Source organism: Cherax quadricarinatus, chromosome 11 (assembly GCF_038502225.1).
Source record: "Cherax quadricarinatus isolate ZL_2023a chromosome 11, ASM3850222v1, whole genome shotgun sequence".
In the NCBI taxonomy this organism is placed as follows: Eukaryota; Metazoa; Arthropoda; class Malacostraca; order Decapoda; family Parastacidae; genus Cherax; species Cherax quadricarinatus.
Window position 1 is genome coordinate 44305020 of NC_091302.1, and position 15554 is coordinate 44320573.

General features: G+C 47.7%; 1 long non-coding RNA gene across 1 annotated transcript in view; it reads left to right on the plus strand.

Moving 5' to 3' along the window:
* The window catches only part of LOC128687628 (uncharacterized), a 31205-nt gene extending 18975 nt beyond the window's left edge, over positions 1–12230 (plus strand). Inside the window, exon 2 of the long non-coding RNA XR_008406867.1 lies at positions 11789–12230. This is a non-coding gene — a long non-coding RNA (uncharacterized lncRNA). The remainder of the gene's footprint in view (positions 1–11788) is intronic.
* Positions 12231–15554: the final 3324 nt, after the last annotated feature.

Sequence of the window (15554 nt, forward strand, 5' to 3'; positions counted from 1 at the left end):
GCAAGCTGAGAGCGTTGCCTCCAGTTCTTGAAGTGTAAAAGGCACATTATACTGTTCTTCTCCGAGAGAAGAAAAGTCCAAGGGTACTAACTCTCTGGCAGACTTTGAGGAAAGAAACGAGGGGCATAGATGGAGCCCTCGGGAAATACGGACCAGATGTGAGCCAAGTTCAATGGCAACGTCGAGAGGGTTTGCTATATCAACACCAGTGACCCGTAGAACAGGAGCCGGGTCAGGAGAGTATTTACCACTCAATTTCCTCACTTTTTTCCAGACTGCACTCATAGAAGAAGCAGAGGTGATGGTGGAAACATAGTCTCGCCAACAAGTGCGTTTAGCTTCACGGATGACACGGCGAGCGATCGCACGCTTCTGCTTAAAATCAACAAGTCTCTCAGCGGTTCTATTGTACCGGTACCTGCCCCATGCAGCACGTTTCAAACGTACTGCACGAGCACAAGCAGGAGACCACCAAGGCACGCACTTCTGAGAATGCCTGCCTGAGGTTTGGGGTATAGAATGAGAAGCTGCGGTATAAACTGATGTCGAGAAGATGTGTAGGAGCTCATCAATGGAGGATGAAGAAGGAACCTCACTAAAAGCAGTGAGGTGTGAGTAAAGATCCCAATTTGCCCGATCAAATTGCCAGCGAGGGTTACGGGAAGGAGGTGAATAGGAAGGAGAAGTAAGAATGATCGGAAAATGATCGCTGTCATGTAAGTCTGGTAGAACAGACCAGGTGAAGTCTAGTGCAGTGGAGGAAGAGCAGACTGATAGATCGATGCAAGAGAGAGTATGAGTACGAGGATCAAAATGGGTGGGAGTACCCGTATTTAAAACATGGAGGGGGTGAGAGGCAAGAAAAGCCTCCAACTGAATGCCACGTGAGTCACAATGAGACCCCCCCCCAGAGGAAATGGTGGGCATTAAAATCACCAAGTAACAGAAGTGGTGGTGGTAAGGATGAAACAAGAAAGGCAAAGTCTGGGATAGAAAATGCTCGAGAAGGAGAGAGATATAAAGAACATATTGTAAACCACTTATTCAAGTGGATACGGGCTGCAGTGTAATGCAGCGAGGTATGGACAAATAGTTGACAGTACGGAATATCATTGCGTAGAAGAAGGGCACTTTCATTAAAGGTCCCATCTGAGAAAGGATCCGAAGAATACAATAAATTATAGCCTGAGATAGGTTGGAAAACAGCCGAGTGTAATTTTGGTTCTTGTAAGCAAGCACCAACAGGGGAAAACCTGGAAAGCAACATCTGAAGCTCACCCCGATTACCCCTGAGGCCGCGGATATTCCACTGTAAATAGGCCATGATTGGCGATGAAGAAAATATCAGGAATCTGTAGGTAAAGGCACCTACGGACTAGAGGGGTTAGAAAAGTCAACGTGTGGTGGCATTGGAAGATGTTCAAGTAGCGAAGGAACGGAGCGTTGCGAAGAATGGGGTTGTGAAGATGGAGGAGAGGGAAGAGAAGGAACAGGAAGTGAATCAGTGTCCATTGAAGGTTTAGTCTCTGCAATATATTCTGAAATGGCTTCAAGTGTTTCTGAATTCAAAGATGTATGGGAAACCATATTGGAGATAGGAGGAGGAGGGTGAGTAAAGATTGGGACAGTAATGGACTGTACCAAAGTAGAGGGGGAGGGAAAAGTGTAAGGGACTGGAGATGAAGTGTGGGGGGGGACAGAAGAGGTAGAAACCTGGGAGGTGACAGAAGAGGGAGAAACTTGGGAGGGGACGGGGGTGGAAGGCATAGTACGAGGAGGAGGGTGAATCTCCACACTTGTAATAGAGCCAGAGAGAGGGGAAGAACTAGGTACAGAGACTGGAAAGGTAACGTGTGGAGGTGGAAGAAGGGAAGGAAGGGGCAAACAAGATTTGAGCAATGTGGATTTTTTGGACTTCTGAGTAGAGGGGCGATTGGTATTAGGTGTCGTACGAGGTCTTGTCGATACTGGGGCTTGTGAGGAAGGACGCGAAGATGTAAGAACAGACTGAGTTGTAGTCGGGACGTCAGAGCCAAGGACAGCAAAAGGATTAGATGCCGTAATGGCTATGGGAGGGGTAACAACAGAGGAGGCTGCAGAAGATGGGACCCCAGAAGTGGGGGGATGTTTGGAAACACGAGAATAAGAAACACGGGGTAGTCTCCCTTGGAGGCGGAGATGAGTAACTGCCATAGCATAAGGGAGACCTTCTGCCTCTTTGAGGCAACGGATTTCACGTTCATTTAAGTAGACCTGGCAACGGCGGGAGTACGAAGGGTGAGCTTCATTACAATTAAGGCAAGATGGAGGTTGACTGCAAGATGTATTAGAATGGTTGTCGGCACCACAGACTGGGCATTCGGCCATAGATCTGCAATATTTCGCTGGGTGACCAAAACGCCAGCAATTTCTACATTGTTGCGGTGTAGGTATCACCTTTCGAACTTGTAACCGATGTCCCGCGACATATACAGAGGACGGGAGTTCTCGGCTGTCAAAAGTTAAACGAGCCACATTGCAAGGGTAACGTCTCCGCCCCCGGGCAGGAAGGACATAAGTGTCTACTTTGAGGATTGGGAGATCCTGGAGTTCCAGCTGTTCAAAAATGTCATTGCCACATGACTGGAAATTCTGTTGGACTATGGTATGGGGCAGAATGACAGTACCACTACAAGAATTGAGAGAAAGATGTTTTTCAATAGTGATAGGAGTAGTATCGATATTCGAAAGGAGAGAAAGATCATGAGCTTGGGTAGCATTCTGGACAGTGACGATGCGCGTACCGCTCTTGAGAGCGTGAAATGAAATATCTCTGCCAACATGACGCAGGAGCGCTTTGGCAATACTATGGTCAGAAAGGTAGGCAGAAGAAGAAGTTGGTCTTAAAGTAAAGAATTTAGTCCATTGTGTGGTCCGAAACTGAGCGTGGAGAGGGAGTGCTTGACGTGTCGGTCGTTTCCGAGTAGAATGGGAAGGTAACGACGGAGCATCATCAGGAGATTGACGTTGGCGTTTAGGAGTAGGACCGGAGTTGGTCCGGCATGAAATGGGTGGGCGATTCGAAAATTGCCGTACCGTAGAGGGAGAAGCCGGAAGCATAGTCAAAGGAGAGCGGAGTTCAGACAAATCGAAGGAGTCAGTCGAAGCCCCGGTACCTGAAGCGGGTGAGGAAACAGCACCAGCAAGAGGTACAGGGGCATCAGGAGTGTCCGAAGAGTGATCTAAACACAAGGCAGGGTCAGAATGGGGTGCGGTATCAAGAAGGGGCCCGGGGGTAGTGGTTTCATGGACTAGGGCTGCCATGGTTAGGTTACTCCTTTGCTTTTTGTTTTTAAGAAAAAAAAAGAAAGAAGAAAAGAAAATAAAAACAAAAAAAAGAATAAAAAAGGGGGGAGCGGGGAGGAATAGTTCCCAGGAGGAATGAAAGGGCCGGAAATCTCCCTCCGCGCCCAAGAGGACTCGACACCGCTAGTAGCGCAGATGCAGCATGGAACCCGTGCCATACCCTACCCTTCATGCCAGTAAACCAGCAATCCGGGATAGCAACCTCACATCTGCCGAGCTACCTCGGTGGACAAAAGAGAGGGCGGCCGGATATCCGCCACAAAGCATACCTCCTTCAGCCACCACCCCCGGAATCCGAAAGGTGGCTTCCAGAGATACACCCGTCGCCCAAAAGACACCCAAAGCTACTCCGGGATACCGGAGAGGGATCGGGACATCCCTAGGCAATCCAGATTCCACGGCAAACTACGCCACCGCCAAGAAACCTCAACGGAATGGGATCGACCCCGGTGTCCTTTCCCCTACCTAGGAACTAGCGCGCCTGTGGGAGAAATCACGAAGGCTAAAAAGAGGAAGGGAAAAAGGGAGGGGTGAGGAGGAGGAGGAGGAATGGAAAAAGGGGAGGATGGGGAGGATGGGATAGGGGAGGGGAGAATGGGGGGTAATTAGGTTCGGTCTGAGGAAGAAGACCGACAGGGCTAATTCCTCAGACCAAGAGCCTCTTCACCACGCCAAGGAGCCCCCCTTGAAGAGGAGTGGAGGTGGAGGAAGAGCTCCCATAGGGGGTTGCTGTAAGGGTAGGGTTTGTGGTGCAGGGGGGGGGGAACAGAGGGATCAGTTTGTGATGGTTTGGATTGTTCAGTTGCCTTGGGGGTGTCGTGGCTGGAGTCCTTCTGCAGGTGTTTCTGGGGGTGTGCTTGTCCTTCCACCTGTTCCTGGGTTATTCTGCTCTCCTTTTTCATTTCCTCCCATTCCTCCTTTCATTTTTGCACTCTCTCTTTCAGTATCATCCTTTCCTCCTGTGTTCTGTCTCGATCAAGGTACACACTCATGAACTCCTGCTTGCCTCTCAGCCTTGCTTTCTCCTGCAGGATCATGGTTCAGGTTGATTCTGCCTTGAAAATTACTTTGAGAGGCCAATTCCTTTTCTTTGTGAATCACCCGATTCTCCGAAAATTTGCCACCTGGGTCATGTCTCCTTCGCCTATCACCTTCATGATACCTTCAATCGCTTTTTTCTCCTCCTGCTTTCTTTCATCCTAAGTTTCCCCTTTAGCTTCGTCTAGCCCATAAGACAAAAACTGATCTCTCCCTTTCCACCTCCCACTGTGACTCCCATTGCATCCTCTGAGGTGCTTCAGTTCCTTCCCGTGGAGTGTTCCTTCAGTCCCTTCCCTAGCTGTGGCCCCTATGCTCATTGGTTTGTCCTTCCTGCTCACCTGTTCCTGGCCCCCACAAGTGTCTGGTAAGGTCCCTGCACATGTCCTAGTTCCTTCAATGTCTTCCAACCTCTCATTCTGTCCTAGTGTGCTCCCTGTCTTTGTTTTGCCCCCATGTGGGTTTGACAGGACCTCTGCATACAGTTTAGCTTCCATGCTCCCTTTATTATAATCAAAAAGAAGCGCTAAGCCACAAGGGCTATACAGCGCTGCAGGGTAGGGAAGGAAGCGAGGGTATTGAGTGGCAGAAGGGAGGAGGGATGATCAGTAGGTTACAGAAAACAGCGGGGCAGGGGATAGTACAGGGGTAGAGGGTAGCAAGAGATTGAAGTAGAAAGGGCTGAAGGTATCAGAATTTGTGAAGTCAGTTGTCAAAAAGTCAATGAGAGCGTCCGGATGAAAGGTGGGTCCATCAGCGAGAAGGGAAGGTAAAGAGAGAGCAACAGAGCGTAGACGACGACGGAGGTAAATTCTGCGTGCTTGTTGATAAAGTGGGCAGTCCAACAGAATGTGGCTGACTGATAATGGAGCTTGGCAATTCTCACAGAGAGGAGCAGGGCGCCTCTCCGTGAGATATCCATGAGTAAGACGAGTATGGCCAATGCGAAGACGGGAGAGAGTAGTCTCCAAACCTCGACACTGGTGACAAGAAGACGGCCAGAAACCTATACTCGGTTTAATAGATTGAAGTTTGTTACCGAGCATAGAAGACCAACGTTGTTGCCAATGGGTGTGAAGGTGGGAAGATATGGCAGCAAAATAGTACGTAAATGGAATACCTCTATATGAAACTGGTAGGTCATGTACTGCTGACCGCGCAGCAGTGTCTGCCTGTTCATTGCCCTGTACGTCAACATGACCAGGGACCCAACAAAAAACAATATCTTTATGCTTGGTAAAGATGCGGCGTAGCCAAAGTTGGATATGGAGGACTAAGGGGTGAGGTGTATCAAATTTCTGAATAGCCTGTAAAGCACTAAGGGAGCCTGAGACAACCGCAAATGATGACACAGGCATAGATGCAATATGGATAAGTGCTGCAAGGATGGCATACAATTCAGCAGTAAAAATACTAGCTGAAGATAGTAAATGCCCTCGTACGATGCTGTCCGGAAACACTGCTGCGAATCCTATGCCATCAGAAGACTTAGAGCCATCTGTGTATACAGCAATGGCATGAGAATGAGAGTGGAAGTGGTCAAGAAAAAGAGAGTGGGAAGCAACTGTAGACAGTTGGGCTTTCGAGCAAGGGAGAAAGAACAGACTCGAACAGCTGGAACTTCCCAGGGGGGTAAGGAAAATTGAGATGCTACATGAACATAGAAAGATGGTAATTGAAGAGAAGACAAGAGCGAATGAAGGCAAAGAGAGAAGGGACGGAGTAAACAGGGGCGGTGAACAAATAATGTCTACTAATATCAGTGACCATTCTATAAATGGAAGGATTACGGAGATCATGAGAGCGTACATAGTAGCGAAGGCAATGGGCATCACGGCGATCAGATAAGGATGGAACATTCACTTCTGCATAGAGGCTCTCAAAAGGGGAAGAGCGAAAAGCACCAAGGCATAAACGTAACAGGAGATGCCGCTGAATAGATCTGGTCACCATAATCAAGTTTCGATAAAATGAGGGTGGAATGTAGGTGAGGGAGGGTTCGACAATCAGCTCCCCAAGGAAGACGAGCAAGGGTTTTAAGAAGGTTCAGCCGGCTGTGACAAGTTGCCTTCAGAGAGGTAATGTGAGGTTTCCAGGATAACCTACGGTCAAAGAGGAGGCCCAGAAACTTGACTGTATCACGTTCAGGGATACGGGAGCCATAGAGGTACAAAGGATGATCGGAGATGACAGAGCGTCTAGTGAAAGTAATTTGGTGGGTTTTAGTGCTGGAAAATTTAAACCCATTTGTGGTGGCCCAATTGGAAACACGGTCGACCGCATGCTGGAGAGAAACTGTAATGAGGTGAGAGTCAGCGCCTGCACAGGCAATAGCAAAGTCATCAACATAGAGTGATGACCAAATATTTGATGGAAGACTAGAGGCCAAATCATTAATAGCAAGGAGAAAAAGTGTTGTGCTCAGAACACATCCCTGGGGGACACCTTCAGCTTGGATAAAGTCCGGGGAGAGCACATTATTAACCCGAACACAAAAATTCCTGTCAGTTAAAAAGTTCTTAAGGAAGGATGGTAGATTACCTCGAAGGCCTAAGGAGTGGGCTTGGGCTAAAATATTATACCTCCAAGTTGTGTCATATGCCTTCTCAAGGTCAAAAAATATGGCAATAACAGAGTGGTTATTCGTAAAGGCATTACGAACATACGTATCCAAGCGTAGTAAGGGGTCTATGGTAGAATGTCCCTTACGAAAGCCATATTGAGGAATGGAGAGACTGTTGTGTGTCTCTAAATACCACACTAAATGTCTATTTACCAGGCGCTCCATCACTTTGCAAACTGCACTGGTAAGAGCAATGGGACGATAGTGGGAGGCTTCATGTCCCGTAGTGCCTGGTTTGCGGAAAGGGAAAACAATGGCAGATTTCCACAGCTGTTGAAGAACTCCTTGTGACCAAATAAGATTGTAAAGGCGTAATAGGACTGCAAGGGCTGACTGATGTAAATGTTGTAGCATACGAATATGAATGTCGTCGGGCCCGGCTGCCGATGATCGGCAAGCTGATCATGTTGCCTCGAGTTCTTGAAGTGTAAAAGGCACATTATACTGTTCTTCTCTGAGAGAAGAAAAGTCCAAGGGTGCTAACTCTCTGGCAGACTTTGAGGAAAGAAACGAGGGGCATAGATGGAGTCCCTGAGAAATATGGACCAGATGATCAACATCTAGTGGGTTTGCTATATCAACACCGGCAACCCGCAGAACAGGAGCTGGGTCAGGAGAATATTTACCACTCAGTTTTCGTACTTTTTTCCAGACTGCACTCATAGAGGAAGCAGAGGTGATGGTGGAGACAATCTCGCCAGCAAGTGCGTTTAGCGTCACGGATGACATGGCGAGTGATCGCATGCTTCTGCTTAAAATCAAGAAGTCTCTCCGTGGTTCTATTGTACCGGTACCTGCCCCATGCAGCGCGTTTGATCAAACATACTGCACGAGCACAGGCAGGAGACCACCAAGGCACGCATTTCTGAGAATGCCTGCCCAAAGTTTGGGGTATACAATTAGAAGCTGCGGTTAAAACGGAGGACGAGAAGAGGTGTAAAAGCTCATCGATGGAGGATGAAGAAGGAACCTCTCTAAAAACAGTTAGGTGTGAGTAATGGTTCCAATTTGCCTGATCAAATTGCCAGCGTGGGATGCGAAGAGGTGGTGAATAGGAAGGGGAAGTAAGAATGATTGGGAAATGATCGCTGTCATGTAAGTCCGGGAGAACAGACCAAGTGAAGTCTTATGCGGCGGAGGAAGAGCAGACTGAGAAATCGATGCAAGAGAGTGAGAGTCCGAGGATCAAAATGGGTGTGAGTACCTGTATTTAAAACATGGAGGGGGTGGGTGGCAAGAAAAGCCTCTAACTGAATGCCACGGGAATCACAGTGAGACCCCCCCAGAGGAAGTGGTGGGCATTAAAATCGCCAAGTAACAGAATCGGTGGCGGTAATGACGAAACAAGAAAGGCAATATCCGGAATGGATAATGCCCGAGGAGAGAGATATAAAGAACAGAGCGTATACCACCTATGCAAGTAGATACGGGCTGCTGTGTAATGCAGCGAGGTATGAACAAATAGCTGATGGTACGGAATATCAGTGTGTAGAAGGGCACTTTCATTAAAGGTCCCATCAGGAAAAGGATCTGAAGAATACAATAAATTATAGCCTGAGATGGGAGAGATAACAGCAGAGTGTAATTTTGGTTCCTGTAAGAAAACACCAACAGGGGAAAACTGGGAGAGTAACATCTGAAGCTCACCCCGATTACCCCTGAGGCCGCGTATATTCCACTGTAAATAGGCCATGATTGGCAATGATAAAGATACCTGAAATCCCCAGGTAAGGGTTCCTACGGACTAGAGGGGTTAGAAAAGTCCACATGCAGAGGCAGTGGAAAACGTTCAAGCAGCGAAGGAACAGTGTGCTGTGAAGAAAGGAGTTGCGCAGATAGAGCAGAGGAGAGAGAAGGAGCGGAGGGTGGATCAGTGTCCATTGATGGTTTGGTCTCTGCAATATATTCAGAGATTGCTTCAAGTGTTTCGGAATTCAGAGACATCGTATGGGAGACAATATTGGAAATGGAAGGGGGAGGATGAGTAAAGATTGGAACTGTAATGGACTGTACCAAGGTAGGTGGGGGCGAAAGGGTAGAGGGAACTGGAGAAGCGTGGAAGGGGACAGAAGAGGCAGGAACCTGGGAGGTGGCAGAAGAGGAAGAAACTTGGGAGGGAACAGGGGAGGAAGGTACATTACGAGGAGGAGGGTGAACCTCTGCACTTGTAACTGAGCCAGTGAGAGGGGAAGAACTAGGGACAGAGACAGGGAGGGTAAAATGAGGAGGTGGAAGATGGGTAGGAGGTGTTACCGGACCTTTTTTTGACTTTTGAGAAGTAGAGGGACGATTGGGAGGAGGTGTCGTACAAGGTCTCGTCGATACTGAGGCTTGTGAGAGAGAACTCGAAGAAGCGAGATTAGACTGAGGCGTTGAAGTAGGGACGTCTGAGCCGAGGACAGCAAAAGGATTAGATACAGGAGTGATTATGGGAGAGGTAACCACAGAGGTGGGTGTAGAAGATGGGATACTAGAAGTGGGGGGACGTTTTGAAACACGGGAATAAGAAACACGTGGGAGTCTCCCTTGGAGGCGGAGATGAGAAACTGCCATGGCATAAGGGAGACCTTCTGTCTCTTTGAGGTAACGGATTTCCCGCTCGTTTAAATAGACCTGACAACGGCGAGAGTACGAAGGGTGAGCCTCATGACAGTTAAGGCAAGAGGGAGATTGATTGCAAGACGTATTAGAATGGTCATCGGCACCACAGACTGGGCATTTGGCGATAGATCTGCAATATTTCGCTGGATGGCCAAATCGCCAGCAATTTCTACACTGTTGTGGTGTAGGGATCACCTTTCGAACTTGTAACCGATGTCCTGCTATATAAACTGAGGATGGGAGTTCTCGGCTGTCAAAAGTTAAACGAGCCACATTGCTAGGGTATCGTCTCCGCCCACGGGCAGGAAGAACGTAAGTGTCTACCTTGAGGATTGGGAGATCTTGGAGTTCCAGCTGTTCTAGAATGTCAGTGCCACATGTCTGGAAATTTTGTTGAACTATGGTATGGGGCAGAATGACGGTACCACTACAAGAATTGAGGGAATGATGTTTTTCAAGAGTGACAGGAACAGTATCGATATGGGAAAGACGAGAGAGCTCATGAGCCTGGGTAGCATTCTGTACGGTAATGATGCGCGTACCGCTCTTAAGAGCATGAAAAGAAATATCTTTACCAACATGGCGTAGGAGTGCCTTGCCAATACTATGGTCAGAAAGATAGGCAGTAGAGGAAGTTGGTCGTAAAGTGAAGAATTTAGTCCACTGTTCAGTCTGAAACTGAGCGTGGAAAGGTAGTGAAGGACGTGTCGATCGTTTCTGAGAAGAACGAGAAGGTGGAGAAGTATCATCAGCAGGTAATTGTCGTTGGCGTTTAGGTGTGGGACCAGAGTTGGTCCGACGTGGAATGGGTCGGCGATTTGAAAATTGCCGCACCGTAGAGGGAGAGGCCGGAAGCATAGTCAGAGGAGAGCGAAGGTCCGATAAATCGAAGGAGTCAGTCGAGGCCTCAGTACCTGAAGCGGGTGAGGAAACAGCACCGGCAATAGGTACAGAGGCATGAGGAATGTCTGAAGAGTGGTCCAAAGACGAGGCGGGGTCAGAACGGGGTGCGGTATCAAGAAGGGGCCCGGGGGTACCAGGTTCATGGACTAGGGCTGCCATGGTTAGGTTACTTCTTTCTTTTTGTTTTTAAGAAAGAAAAAGAAAGAAAAGAAAATAAAAATAAAAAAAGAAAAAAAAAAAGGGGGTACCGGGGAGGGATAGGTCCTAGGAGGAATAAAAGGGCCAGAAATCTCCCTCCGCGCCCAAGAGGACCTCAGCACCGCAAGTAGCGCAGATACAGCATGGAACCCGTGCCATACCCTACCCATCATGCTAGTAAACTAACAATCCGGGATAGCAACCTCACATCTGCCGAGCTACCTCGGTGGACAAAAGAGAGGGCGGCCGGATATCCGCCACAAAGCATACCTCCTTCGGCCACCACCCCCGGAATCCGAAAGGTGGCTTCCAGAGATACACTCGTCGCCCGAAAGACACCCAAAGCTACTCCGGGATACCGGAGAGGGATCGGGACATCCCCAGGCGATCCAGATTCCACGGCAAACTACGCCACCGCTAAGAACCTCAACGGAATGGGATGGACCCCAGTATCCTTTCTCCTACCTAGGAACTAGCGCGCCTGTGGGAGAAATCCCAAAGGACAAAAAGAGGAAGGGCAAAAGGGAGGAGTGGGGAGGAGGAGGAGGAGGAAAGGAAAAAGGGGAGGATGGGGAGGATGGGATAGGGGAGGGGAGATTGGGGGGTAATTAGGTTCGGTCTGAGGAAGAAGACCGATAGGTCTAATTCCTCAGACCAAGAGCCTCTTCACCACGCCAAGGAGCCCCCCTTGAAGAGGATAAGAGTAAGTAGATGGTTTTTATGGCTTGACATGATGTTGGTGTGTGCAGGGTAACAATTTATGAAGGAATTCAGGGACACCGGCAAGCCAAATTTGAGTCCTGGAGATGGGAAATACAGTGCCTGTTCTCTGAAGGAGGGGTGTTCATGTTTGTTTTTTAACTGTAGTGTAGCCGTGCCTCTGGCAAGTCAATGATGGAGTAAATGATGGTGCTTCTTCCTTTTCAGGTCACCCTGCCTTTGTGGGAAATGGCCAATGTGTTAAAAAAAAATATTTTCTTCATAATATTCACACCACACATTGATATTTATACATTTGTGATGCACCTAGTATGTGTTTTTATATCAGAAACAATCAATACATACTGATTTATTTTACAGGTACAGTATTATAAAGTGAGTGCCCAAAGAACAAATTCACATCTTGACCCAACATGACCTCCAAGAAAGTGAACACTGCATCCACTGCCAATCCTTTACCTAATTTCTTAATGTTGGTATGCTACTGTCACTCCCTCTGCAATGACTGTTTATATCACTTGAGTTATTGAAAGTCTTTATGCACAGTTTGCCTCGTGACATTATCAATGAAAGAGTTCACTTCAACAGTGTAACCTAGTTTCAGATATCTCACTTATGTAACTCAATCTTTGTCTGCTTAGGTTCATTCTATCACAAAACAGACTTGTAGGTAACATTAGGAAGTGTTATAGGATTAGTAAGACACGTGTGACTATTTATTATAAAGTTTCAAATGTTACTTTGTTAAGTTTAGTTTGTTTTTCAGGAACAAAATCTTTTGTAATAAAATATAAAAATGAAAGTTGTTTTTGAATTTGAGAACACTGATCTACTATCTTCTCCTAATGAATTATTATTATTATTATTATAATCAAAAAGAAGCGCTAAGCCACAAGGACTATACAGCGCTGCAGGGCAGGAAGGAAGCGAGGGCATCAGGTGGCAAAAGGGAGATGGATGAGTAATAGGTTACGGATAACAGCGGGGCAGTGGATGGTGAAAGGGTAAAGGGCAGCAAGAGACTGAACTAGAAAGGGCTGAGGGGAGTGCGAAAAGTATCATCAGAGTTTGTGGAGTAAATCAGTCGTTGTCAAGAAGTCAATGAGAGAGTCAGGATTAAAGGAGGGTCCATCAGCAAGAAGGGAAGGTAAAGAGAGAGTAGTAGAACGAAGACGACGACGGAGGTAAATTCTGCGTGCTCGTTGATAGAGAGGGCAGTCTAACAGAATGTGGCTAATCGATACTGGAACTTGACACTGCTCACAGAGAGGAACAGGGTGCCTCTCCATGAGATACCCATGAGTAAGACGAGTGTGGCCAATGCGAAGGTGGGAGAGAGTGGTCTCCCAACCTCGGCACTGATGACAAGAAGACGGCCAGTAACCTATGCTCGGTTTAATAGAATGAAGTTTGTTACTGAGCAGAGTTGACCAACGTTGTTGCCAACGGGTGCGAAGGTGGGTAGCTATTGCAGCAAAATAGTCCAGAAATGGAACACCTCGATAGGAAATTGGTAGGTCATGTACTGCTGACCGCGCAGCAGTGTCTGCCTGTTCATTGCCCTGTACGTCGACATGACCAGGGACCCAACAAAAAACAATATCTTTATGTTTGGTAGAGATACGGCGTAGCCAAAGTTGGATACGGAGAACTAGGGGATGAGATGTATCAAATTTTCGTATAGCCTGTAGAGCACTAAGGGAGTCTGAGACTACTACAAATGATGACACAGGCATAGATGCGATACGAATAAGTGCTGCAAGAATGGCATACAGTTCAGCAGTAAAAATGCTAGCTGAAGATAGTAAATGCCCCCGCACGACGCTGTCCGGAAACACTGCTGCGAATCCGACGCCGTCTGAAGACTTAGAGCCATCTGTGTACACAGCGGTGGCATGAGAATGGGAGTGGAAGTGATCAAGAAAAAGAGAGAGGGAAGCCACCGTAGGCAGTTGAGCTTTCGAGCAAGGGAGTGAGAAAGAACAGATCCGAACAGCTGGAACTTCCCAGGGGGGTAGGGAAAAGTGAGATGCTACATGAACATATAAAGGTGGTAACTGAAGGTAAGACAAGAGTGAATGTAGGCGAAGAGAAAAGGGACGGAGCAAACAGGGGCGGCGAACGAATAAAGAATGTCTACTAATATCGGTGACCATTCTATAAATGGAAGGATTGTGTAGATCGTGAGAGCGTACATAGTAGCGAAGGCAATGGGCATCACGGCGATCAGACAAGGATGGAACATTTGCTTCTGTATAGAGGCTCTCAACAGGGGAAGAGCGAAAAGCACCAAGGCACAAACGTAAGCCTTGGTGATGGATAGAGTTAAGGCTAGAGAGAGTAGCAGGAGAGGCCGCGGAATAAATCTGGTCACCATAATCGAGTTTCGATAAAACGAGGGCTGAATGTAGGCGAAGCAGAGTTCGACGATCAGCTCCCCAGGAAAGATGAGCAAGGGTTTTAAGAAGGTTTAGCCGGCTGTGACAAGTTGCCTTCAGAGAGGTAATGTGAGGTTTCCAGGATAACCGACGGTCAAAGAGAAGGCCTAGAAACCTGACTGTATCACGTTCGGGGATACGGGAGCCATAGAGATACAAAGGATGATCGGAGATAACAGAGCGTCTAGTGAAAGTAATTTGGCGAGTTTTGGTACTTGAAAATTTAAACCCATGCGTGGTGGCCCAAGTGGAAACACGGTCGACTGCATGCTGGAGAGAAACTGCAATAAGGTGACAGTCAGCGCCTGCACAAGCAATAGCGAAGTCATCAACATAGAGTGATGACCAAATATTGGGTGGAAGAACAGAGGCCAAATCATTTATAGCAAGGAGAAAAAGTGTTGTGCTTAGAACACATCCCTGGAGAGAGAGTTTACCTGGAGAGAGTTTCGGGGGTCAACGGCCCCGCGGCCCGGTCTGTGACCAGGCCTCCTGGTGGATCAGCGCCTGATCAACCAGGCTGTTGCTGCTGGCTGCACGCAAACCAACGTACGAGCCACAGCCCGGCTGATCAGGAACTGACTTTAGGTGCTTGTCCAGTGCCAGCTTGAAGACTGCCAGGGGTCTGTTGGTAATCCCCCTTATGTGTGCTGGGAGGCAGTTGAACAGTCTCGGGCCCCTGACACTTATTGTATGGTCTCTTAACGTGCTAGTGACACCCCTGCTTTTCATTGGGGGGATGGTGCATCGTCTGCCAAGTCCCTGAGGGACACCTTCAGCTTGGACGAAGTCCGGGGAAAGAACATTATTGACTCGAACACGGAAATGTCTGTCAGTTTAAAAGTCCTTAAGGAAGGATGGTAGATTGCCTTGGAGGCCTAAGGAATGGGCCTGGGCCAAAATATTATACCTCCAAGTTGTGTCATATGCCTTCTCAAGGTCAAAAAATATGGCAATAACCGAGTGATTATTCGCAAAGACATTACGAACATACGTATCCAAGTGTAGTAAGGGGTCTATGGTAGAACGACCCTTATGAAAGCCATATTGACTAGCAGAGAGACTGTTGTGAGTCTCTAAATACCACATTAAACGTCGATTTACGAGGCGTTCCATCACTTTGCAAACTGCACTAGTAAGAGCGATGGGGCGATAGTGGGAGGCATCATGTCCTGTAGTACCCGGTTTGCGGAAAGGGAGAACAATGGCAGATTTCCACAGCTGGGGAAGAACTCCTTGTGCCCAAATAAGATTGAAGAGGTGTAAGAGGACTACAAGGGCTGACCGATGTAAATGTTGTAACATACAAATATGAATGTCGTCAGGCCCAGCTGCTGATGATCGGCAAGCTGAGAGCGTTGCCTCCAGTTCTTGAAGTGTAAAAGGCACATTATACTGTTCTTCTCTGAGAGAAGAAAAGTCCAAGGGTACTAACTCTCTGGCAGACTTTGAGGAAAGAAACGAGGGGCATAGATGGAGCCCTCGGGAAATACGGACTAGATGTGTGCCAAGTTCAATGGCAACGTCGAGAGGGTTTGCTACATCAACACCAGTGACCCGTAGAACAGGAGCCGGGTCAGTAGAGTATTTACCACTCAATTTCCTCACTTTTTTCCAGACTGCACTCATAGAAGAAGCAGAGGTGATGGTGGAAACATAGTCTCGCCAACAAGTGTGTTTAGCTTCAC